General features: G+C 43.2%; 1 pseudogene across 1 annotated transcript; it reads right to left on the bottom strand.

The window, feature by feature from the left end:
- Positions 1-6,401: 6,401 nt before the first annotated feature.
- On the bottom strand, positions 6,402-7,265 carry LOC308217287 (putative G-protein coupled receptor 141 pseudogene; annotated as a pseudogene). Its single transcript has one exon. The product of its transcript is annotated as a putative G-protein coupled receptor 141 pseudogene (transcript).
- Between the last annotated feature and the right edge of the window lie 3,814 nt (positions 7,266-11,079).

The raw sequence follows: 11,079 nt of genomic DNA, 5'->3' as shown, positions 1-11,079 counted from the left end.
TCTTTCCTGTGCTGATGGTGGGACTCTGGCACAGGTTGCCCAGAGAAGCTGTGGCTGCCCCATCCCTGGCAGTGTTCAAGGGGATGGAACTGGATGAGCTCTAAGGTCCCTTCCAACACAACCAGTCTGGAGTTGTATATGGCTGGATTTCCAATCACTACGGTGTTTGTGCTCAACCTAGCACCCTTTTTAATGACAGAAGAGCCATCATCAGGTGCTTGAGAGAAATATGGCTTCATACCAGACTACAGCTAAACCCATAAATGTTACCCACCTGATAGAGATTTGCTATATGGCAGCAGATATTTCTTCTCTACTGAAATAACTGTGGTGGTGGAACGCTTGTTGCTAGCTTTCCTCCTCATTAGTGAATCAAGTTGTGCTTGCCCCTCTTTTGCATTACTTCCAGCAGAGTCCATACTGACAGGAATTAAATGCTTTGAAATGTATCTGTGAGCTTCTCATTTCCAGCAATATTTCCAAACTGCTCATATTTTCCTTAGACAGACTTTGTGTGTTTCAGCATCTGGTTGATTCAGCCAATCTTCGGCCTCAGCTTGTTAGTTGGGTCTTTTATGTTAGTTACCTGAACTTGCTTCAGAGGAGATGCAAAGGCAGACTCTGACATCCCATCATGTAGTGGCAGTTTTAGAGCCAGAGACAAATCTTGTTCCTTTTAGAGACTCAGTGCAGACTTCTGTTTCTGATCGAGTTTTACCCTTGCAACAGCACCTTTCCTTTATTGTGCAAGGTGAGCACACATCTGAGAAGTTCATAGTGCAGTCTGCATCTTCTACAGCACAGACCCCACAGTGCAGAAGGGCTCCTGATGCTGTCACCAGCCATGTCTGACAGAACCCATCTCTTCGAGGTGGCTTAAACTATACAGATGGGTGACTGTGCATTGGAACAACAGGCAGTGATGGTGCAAGGCATGTTGAGGCTATCAAGGCTGTTGGTTGATATTGACCCACTGAGACTGCAAAAGCAAGACAGATGTGAGAGGAGAGCTTTTTCCCAGGAGCCATCTGCCAAGGAGCTGGCCGCTGCAGGAATAGGTGTAGAGGGTGTATTGCTTTCTTATGAGGCTGCTATTCTGTCTGATCAGGCAGGATCTGATTAAACAGATTTTATTCTGTCTGATGAGGACAGAACAGCATTTCTTTTCAACTGCATTCCTTTTCAAGCTCTGTGAGCAGTCGTAAACTAGTAATTCTAGAAGAAAACTAAAGGAATTGGATATTGCTGTACTTAATAATAGAGTTATTCTGATTAGGGGGTGACTTCAGAGAGCAGTTCAGCATCTACAAGCGCAACCCATGGGTTTGGTCTACCAAGACTCTCCCAAAAATGCATTTCATTTTCCCCCAGCATTTCACCTCTGCAATGGCTGTTTTCCTGTGACCCATCACATTTTGTTAGCTTACTTCAGAGACATCTTTTGGAGCTGCCTCTTCTGTTTTGTCTTTTTATCTATTTCTCTCTCAGATTCTCTTAACTCCTTTGTCCTTTTGAATAATAAATGCGCAAATCATTCTGAGTTGCACATTTCCTTCTTCTCCCATTCTCCTTTGCATTCCCTTGTCTTGACTGATAATGGCCGGAGTTTTGCAATTGGGCTGTTTCTGTTTTATAAAACCTAAGATTTTGTTATAGTTGTCCCAGTTTTGCAGACTTCTCAGAGTTCCTTCGTTTCCTCTGCATGGTTCTAATCCGCCCCTAATGCTTCACATGCAGATGCTGCTGTTGTGAGATTATTTTGCCAATTATTCTTATTCATACAGAGTGTGCTGTCAGGGGAAGCAAAGGTTGTCCCATGAATCAAAGGGCTGTGTCTATTCCATGTACATGATAGGGGGCTTAGAATAAGGCTGCCAAGGTAGGGTGGTTGCATGGTGGGAACCTTCTTACACTGCAGATGCCCCATAGGATGAACTCCCAAGCCTTAGCCAAAATTATTGATATTAGTCCTTAAATCTGTGCCTTTGCACTTGAAAGTATTTGTTTTCAGCAAATACTTCCATCTATTTCTCAGTTTTTAAGTGCTATTTGTCTGAAAATATATTTCTGCTTTGAAGATTTCTAAGGGTAAGGAGGAAAGGTCATTGGTAATTAGGAAAAGTGCCTTTATACAGGTAAAAATGTTTTTAGGGTGACTGTAGAGGGTAGCAGCAGAGCTAAAGCACCAGAGTACCTGGTGGCTTAAGATGCACAGCCTGTTTAGGAGACAGGCTCCACCAGCCTGTGCACTGACATTTTGTGCTTCCACAGTAGAGCCAGAGGGCAATGAAAGAGACACCAGGAGCAGCAGATGAATCATCCTGGTGCTGTTCCTTTCTGTGAAAAAGCCTCTTCCTGCATTCATTTCTTCATTTGCTCCATCCATGGTACGCAGGCAGTCACTTGGTAGGTTAAGCTTTAGGAAAGAAGGATGCAGGAGACAGACTAGTCGATGTTTGCCTTGCATGCTGATTCGTTCTTTCATTTCTCTTGGATACGTGGAATTCTGCTTTGTGTTACCCAAGACATGCTATTGTTGCATAAAACACAGTGTTAAATTCTAATACTCCACAGCAATGAATTGCATTAATCTATTGGACAAGAAACCAAAAAGCACTATGATAAGGTGGAGTCCTTATATGATATTAAACAACAGCATAAAAATACATGCTGCTTTCACTTCACTCTGCTTGACAGAGGTATCGTATGCCAAGCAAATCCAGTGACACATCTTCTGTCAGTGCACTACTGATGGTTACTCAAAGATGTGAAAAGCCATCCTTCAGCCATGGTTTTAATAAAACCTCTTCCCATAGCAGTTCTTCCTCTTCCACCTTCATATCCTCTTTCTGTAGAAACCATCCCTAAATTGCTGCAGTACGAAACCCAGCAGATTCATGTGAAAAGGCTGCAAACTGGAAAACCCCTTCCTCTCTCTGATGCTTGAAAAGCAGCTGGAAGCTGTGGGGTTTGCTGCCCAATTGTCACTTAGTTGGCTTTTTTAAAGGCTTGTTTTGTGTCTCTGTGGCTTTGGTTTTATCTGATATTTCTTCCCTGTGTAACAACCATTGCTATAAAGGCTGCCCTCCCGCAGCAATGTTTCCATCCATGTGCTTACAGGTAATTTTCAACACAAAACTGCTTTTGTAAGTTGTGCCTGCAGAAAGCTGATGGTGGCACTCAGAACCCCAGACTGGAGTGCATATGGCAAAAAGCAGGCACTGAAGTGTGTTTTTATGGCTAGGATCACAATGGGATGAATAAAGAGGCAGTTACGGAACCTGCTGTTCAGAACAAGGACACCCTCAAGCGTGTGAATCCTAGGCTTGGGGAATGAGCTCTTCAAAGCTGATAGAAACTTAATGGATCTGGGTAGCCAGGAGGAGGGATTCAGGCTCAAACAATGAAAATACAAGACAGGTTACAGCTTGAACCCTGGGCAGAGTATGTGAAGTGCACGATTTCATTATTCATGGGGACAAAGTTGGTCTGTATCCCATGCCCGCTCTGCAAGTGAGCATCCCCACACCGCTCCCCCCTCACCTCTTACAAATCACATTCTTTAGTTCATACATTTGTAAGTGCAAAGACAATGATCTTCCGCTACTGCAGACAGGAGAATGGGGACTATAAATTGTAACGGGCTCCTCTGTATGGGTTGGGCAGCTTGAGCCATCTGAGGCAAATTGCATTACTTGATCATCCTGTCTTTTTTCCCCATCAAAATCTGTTAGTGCTGAGAATGCCAGTGCTCGGGTGGAAAAGGGAAAAACAAACAAGGGGGGGGGGGGCGTGCCTTTGTTTCCTCCTAATGCATCTGTTCCTTCTGTTTGCTTACAGAGAGGGGCATGCCCATCTGACAGCATCATCAATATGACCTTTCTCTATGAGCAGGCAGAAGGAACAGATGCATCAGGAGGAAATGGAGACCTTTTTTTCCATGTAAGCATTGCTGCTCTGGATGCCAGCAGGTATGAATTAACAAAGAGGTGCCCCTTGTGCAGTTTGCCTGTGGGTGGGCTCACCTCACCCTCAGCACTGTTTAAAAGGCAGAAACAGGCCACCTATAGTAGTAGCACCTAGTTGTGACAGCAGTGAGCACACTGGGGTTTGACGATAAGAATCCTCTTGCTCCTCCTATAGCTTTCTGTTATCAAACTAACTTAGGAAGTCAGGTGTAGAAATGGGATTTTGGGTTTGTTTTGTTTGGTTGGTTTTGCTCTTTTTATGCAGAACTTCATGCAGAGAACACTGATGGAAGATACATTTAGCAGCTTGATATCCTTCCCTTCAGAATGTCTGGGGATTCTCCCGGTGTTCCTTTGAGGGCATTAAAAATGAATGGGGTGACTAAATGGTTTACAGTTTTACATATTGAGTTAGCATGAAAGCAATTACTTAGGTGTATAATTATCTCCAGAATTATTTGGATCATGCAAATGGCATTCAAACCAACCGCTTGTAACTGTTTTCCAGGGGAAGTGTCATAATTCATAGTAAGAATAGAACCCTACAATCTGAGCCCAATATTATTGCCCTTTCAGAATTTACTTCGCAGATTGTCCTCCTAGAGAGTGATAACTTTCTATTTTCACCAGCTTTCACAGTGCTTCCAGACCTCAGCAGGGGACTGGGTATTGAATAGAATTTATATCCATCACTTTAATGTGAGTCTTAGGTGCAACAACACTGGGATCAATGCTCAGTCCATTATCCTCTGAATTAAGAGGGCCATACTGAGACAAGTGAGTGGTTTGACCTCACATGGCTGAGCCCTAGTCAGTGACTGAAGATACAGGGAAAATGGTCAAGCATGAACACAGGAAAAAGGAGCTTAGATTAAAATGCAGGAAACTTGAGGACTTGTTGCTGGCTCCCTGAACACCTCCCACTTTATGAAAGAGGCAGAAGGGATCCAGGAACCAAAATGTAAAGGCACAAACCTTTAATGAGGATTGATAAAGCAGGCTCAAAGGAATACCCATAGTCTGAAGCATCACCAGCATTATTATACAGGTGTAACTTTTTAACCCTCCCAGATCGAGTTTTGACCTTGTTTGAATCCAGGGATCGTAGCACTTTTGAGTCCTACCAGACTCAAAAATTACGGCAACTTATGAGGCTGTGAAGCCCTTATGTGACTCCTGGGAGTCTGGAGTGGGAGAATCAGGCTGTAAGGTGTTGGGATGCAGCAAACAACAGCAAGGCCTTTGGCAGAAGGGTGAAAGACCTTCAGCAGTGAGCAGAACAGGCAGGATGCAGTCATGAAAACAGACTTTTACATAATGAAGATAAACCAGAGATCCCCAGAACAGATGTGGTTCCCAAAGAATATAATCTGTCTAATGGGTAAAACATACACTCCAGCACAAGTTTGTATACAACAAGCATATGCTGAACTGATTAAACACAGTTCGGTTAGTTTATTCTAGTTTTGCTTTGTCACACGTGCAAATGGAAAAAACATGGTATCTATCTGACAATAAATCAACAGGAGACTAAAAGTGACCAAACATCAAAGGGGTTTTGAAGGCTGATAAAATGATTGCCTCACTTAAAGACTGACTGAGCAGTGAAGGACCAGACTTCTCGGTCTGGATTCCACATCTAGTTATGAGACCACAGTAACTTGTGTTTCTTTGGCTGCAATGGATCTTAGGGGTAACAGCCACAGATGGAGTCCTGATGGGGGAGTAACATAAGGTAGAAGTTTGAAGCCTGTGACTTGCTGTGCTCTCACTCACTCTGAATGTGTAATTACTACAATGCAGTGAGCTGCTTGTGGGTTCAGAATGAAGCAAGTAAAGGTTAAGTTGTGAGAACAAGTGTTTTCATACAATTAAATTTAATTATACACTTTGTGTAAGTGAAGAAAGAAGGATCCTGCTGAAGTCTTCTACTACAATATTTCGTTCATTCCCTGTTTCATGCCCTGATTACTTTTCATTTGAGTAGAGTTTATGTCCTTGTGATATAAAATCACTAGTACAAAAGTCCTGTAAAGGAATTCCTTTCTTTCCTCTCTTCCCTTCAGCATTACAATTGCCAGAAGCTGTTAAATGACAATTTGCTGGCCACAGTGGGTTGTTGTTAGTGGGACACTTTGAGTTAAAATTAGAAAGGAATGGATGCTGTAATTGTCAGAGAGGGACAGCTGAAGAAAATCTTAATGCAGCTTCTTAGGTCAAAGTCTAGAGCAAGACTCATGTGTCTGCCTTCAAGAGAGAAGATAAAAACCTGAAAGATGGATCTTACTGCTCTGCAAAAGGCAAACAGCTTTACAGGCTTATGCAGCCCTGCTGAAAGCTCAGCAGTTTCCCTAGCAAAGTCCTGACACAGTTTTATTTCTGCCAAAAGCCGGTATAGACACACTGCAGCTGGGTTCCCTGGTAGTTCACAGGTCAGTGGGCTATTCCTGTTAGGAAGCACAGCATATCCAAGCAGCACATTGCTGTTAAAGCTAGAAAAATTTCATTGTATAAGAGTAGTTTGTAGTCTTTATCCAGGTGGTAGTTTTGGATGTAATACACTCTGAACGCATGATGAGGCATAAAGCACACTAATGTTACCAAGATGAAGAAGAAACTCTTTGCCTGAGCCCTGAATTCCACATGGGAGTTGATGTCAGGCCAGTATTTCACAGCCAGTCTATAGATCACGAACAACTGCATTACAGTGAGCGCAGCACAAACTGCCACCAAAACCCCAACCAAGCAGTAGTTGACGATCACCATGTGTGCCTCTTGTATTTCCTTGTGGAACTGAAAGCATTCAGAGGACCGATATGTCTTAGAGGTGCCATAGTATGACAGAAGAAGAGGGGTGATCACCAAGGCTCCCACCAGCCAGACAGCACTCACCCAGGCTGTAGTGTAGCACCTCCTAAACTCGAGTTGGAAGAGGCGTATTATGATGATGCCCACATAAAACGCAAAGGTGGCATACATGTGGATGTAGAGGATGATGCTTGTGAGCTTGCAGGCGAACCTCCCGAATTTCCATTCCCTTAAAATGTAATAGCTGAGGCGGAAGGGGATGCTGAGCAGCATGAAGGTGTGCAGCACCAGGAGGCTGACGATGAAAATGGTTATCACAGATTGCGATCGCCGCTGGAATAACTGATGGGACATCATGATGACCCCAAGGGTGCCACCAGCTAGGTCGATGATGTACAGGGCTATGAGAATGGTGTGGAGCCTCTCTGAGATGTGTGGCAGTGTCTCGTTGGAGGAATGGTTCCGCTGGGTTACACTGCAGTTCAGCATCCTCCTAAGCGCCTCCTTCAAAGGTTACTGAAAGTGAAAAATACTGAAACGTGAAGAAGTTGTACCTATCATTTGTTGATGCTTTATGAAGACACCTGTGCCATCTTTTAGCATCTTCCTGGATGGGTGCAGGGCACCTATAAAGCAGCAGCAGCCTCAGTTTCTAGTATGGAGCACATTAAAAATAAAGAGCTGCAGCTAAAGGTTGAATTTCTTCTTGCTTCAGAAGAAATTGAACTGTTCTGAGTCTTTTTGCTATAGAATTTCACCTGAGCTATTCTACTGCAAAAACCTTGGCTATTCTAAGCTAAAACTTAATTTGGGAACAATCTTCTACAAGATACAATCCTATTGGCACTTGTTGAACATAGCCACATACAGCTGCATTCTTATTTAGACTTAGGGCATGATGTGGACTGATTTCTGTACAAGCGACTTCCCCTGTAAAGGGATAGACTGCAACTGCAAAACATTTTCAGAGAAACTTCTTATGTATGGAGCATCAGGCAAAGCATCTTCAGAAGGCCTTTGCAGTGTTGTGTGCAAGACTGATACAACCCTTGTTGTTCGCTCCCTTTTAAAATGCATGATCTTAGAAGCATCGAGATGGTTAAAGTTGTGTATGTGCTGCATGTTCCGGAGACATGCAGGAGGAATTCGCTTTCCCAGAAACTCGGCTACCATAGGAGTTTCACAGGCTTGAAGAAGAAGACTTCCTACTTTCAGCACAAGTTCACTTTCTAATGTAGATTGTTAATATTTCAAACTGGCTTTAAGGAGGTGCCATCTTTTTGCTGCTATAAAGAGCATAATTACAGCCGAGATGCCAGCGTTTTCTATTACTTAGAGATACATTATGCTTTTTTCACCATGTATAGAAGTAAAGTACTTAAATATTACCTCATAATCTCTTAGTTTCTTGACTGCCTTCTTCTTCTTTGCCATTTCACACATCCGTAGCATGCAGCATATAAAACCAATGAGAAAAGCAGGGCTTTTGGTGTTCCTGTTTGACCGAGAAGGTTGAGGGTTTTCTCAGCCCACATACAGGAAGGCACAAGCCCTTTTTCTTGCTTCACTGAGATAGCAATCGCATATGTTCAACATCTAATACTATTTTGCTCCTGTGGAGAGAGCTGCTAAAACCCTGCTGAGCTGTCAGAGGCCAGCGCTGTGCTTGGACTTGTAGGACAGTGCCCCCCATCAAGTGAAGAAATAGGCAGCACAGCAGAGGGGTTTGCATTATAAATGCACTTTCTTCCTCAGCTTGTCTTATGTTTAATAAAGAAGCTGAATGTGCCAGAAGAACAGAGTGTTTAGCAAGAGTTAACAGAAGATTTCTCTCTAACATGCTGTCAGATGAGGCTACTCCTTGTTTAAATGTTATAAGCAAAATAAGCTTCAGACATATATGAAAAGTGACTTGATAGTTGCTGCTGTTAGAAAAGAAAGACATGCAAAGGCCAGTGGTTCTTGAAGCTTATGCCTGAACTGCAGGAGCGAATTCTGATCCCAGCCTCTTTCATTAGTATAAGATGGCTCACTAAGAAGAGGAAAGCATCGAGCCAGGGCTCTTCTAGAGACATTGAAAAGAAGTTTCTTGACTAGAAATTAAACAGAAAGATGCTAGCCCACCTCTGCTGTGGTGTGAGGATGGTTTCCTCTAAGAGGTTTCTCTCCTATGATTAAGTAAAGTCGTTAGGAAGAACAAGGTGTGAAAGAGAACTAATAGAAGTAAATATACACATGGACTTAAAAAATCAAAGGTGCTAAAAGTCAGCGATAGAAATAGAAAGGGTTGTAAGGATGAGCAAGGATGTGGAGCCTGCAGGATAAACTCTGAGAGTGACTGTCTCATCTAGACCAGGATTCAGAACAGGAGGGATGCCCATTTTGGTTACTGCAGTCACTGTAAGCTTGAGGGAAGAGAAATATGGAATTGCTCGAGCAGACAGAACACTGAGAGGAGACAGCTAGGTGGATAATGGTACTCACCAGGTGCGGTTCCAGCATCACTTAATCTCACGTAATGACAGGCTGCTGCCTGGCGTGGTGCTTGGGTGGCAGAATGAGGAGCAGGCTCTGCACAAACACACAGGAAGGTAAAGCAAGTGTCAGACACTGCTGGTTTCGATGGGTTACAGTGATGATGAAACTACATCCACAGCCTCTGGGTAGAACAGAGGAATGCCTGCAGCCTTGTGCTCTGCCCACAGGACCTGAAGTGACCCACCAAGAGCGAACCAACAAGTAATAATGCAGAAGAGACATGAAGAAATCGCATTCCTAAAATGGCTGCTGTGTGACAGCCATCACTGCAGAGCTGACACAGGCTTTGAGATAAAGAGCTCTGTGTACTCCATTCGCTTGCTGAGTCCAGCCTGAGCAATTTGGGTGTGAAGTGATGCCAAAAACCCTGCAAGGGTGCTGCAGAGATTATTCTCTTGTCACCATTGGCTGACACAAAAACTGCTGGGGGTCAGAAACTGATCTTCTCTATTGATATTTCATACCTTAGAGTCGCTTCGTCCTCAAAATGTTCCTTGAAGGTCAGATGTGGAAGCTGTTCAGTGTGTTAACCCTTCATCTCCACATTCTTCTGCTAAATATGTATATCACCCACCTCAACTCTGTAATATAAGTCTTAAATTTTAGGTTAGTTTCTCTTTTGAGTACAAGAGGAAATTAAGTCACATTGGCCTGTTCAAATGAACTTTCAGATCTTGCTTTTGCTTCTTGCTTCATCAGCACATAGTTTGCCTTGGCCAGTGGTGAGAATAAAGGTTGAAAGAGAAATGCATGTATACACATCAGAGATCCAGGTCAAGACTAGCATCACAAGTAGACTTAAAGGAAGGAAGGAACTGGGCATGCCAGGTTCAACACTGGGGAAAAGGAGGACGAAGAAGAAAGGTGAAGGTTTAAATTAAGACAATAAAATGAAAGAGAAGAAGAAGAAGCACTAGTTGAGAGAAGAGGAACAAGGCCTGTTGGATGCTCAGAGACAGGATGAGTCTCTGTGGAAGTGTCACAGGCTGTACCTACGCATGGTGTAGCACAGTTCCTTTAGGCAGGGGATAGATCTGCTGTGGAACTTGGGTTTGTTTTGTTTCTGCACTATTTCTTCTGCGTCCTGTGCCACTTGGTCAGAAAGTGTTCGGTTTACTGGTCAGTATAATAGCAACTGAGGTTTCATATACAGGAGATCCAGAGCTCCTTTCTGTCTGGGAGCAATCATAAAATTGTGAAAACCTTGTGTTAGGTTTTCAAGTTTAGCTACTTCCAACCTAGGGTCATAATTGCTGATAATTTCTATTACCTATTAATAAGAAAACCTCTATTTCTAGTTGCTTATAAGAACCAAGCTACATATAGGCCAGAGTCAAAAAAGAGAGGGAATACCTGTGTTACATCTAAACATACTGCCTTTTCTGTGATTCCAGATGCATTCACAGTTCTTGCCGTCTCACTCCCACTCTGTTAGACATGAGTCACAGGCACTGGAAAGTGAGCAAACCACACTCCACGGTTAGTGAACCTGCAGCAGACTTGGAGTTTCCCTCTAGGACTTTGGTTTCTTTGGGGTCCAAAGCACGTAGTTCTTCTGCTTTCCAGGAGGAGGCTGCAGACCTCTGAAATGACAACAGTGATAAACCCAGCCGCTTTGACTTAAATGCAGGCCAGAACTTCTGCTCCTACGAGTGCTATGATAATGATAAGTAGTGACCACAGCTTACAGAAGAGAAAGACATTTAAATCAATAAAGCAGACTGTGCTTTTTTAGATTTTACACAAGTTTGCTATTTGCTGAAAT

This window comes from Psittacula echo (genome assembly GCF_963264785.1).
Source record: "Psittacula echo genome assembly, chromosome: 2".
Classification (NCBI taxonomy): Eukaryota; Metazoa; Chordata; class Aves; order Psittaciformes; family Psittacidae; genus Psittacula; species Psittacula echo.
Note: the sequence above shows the minus strand (reverse complement) of the source record. Positions and strands in the feature narration are given on the sequence as shown.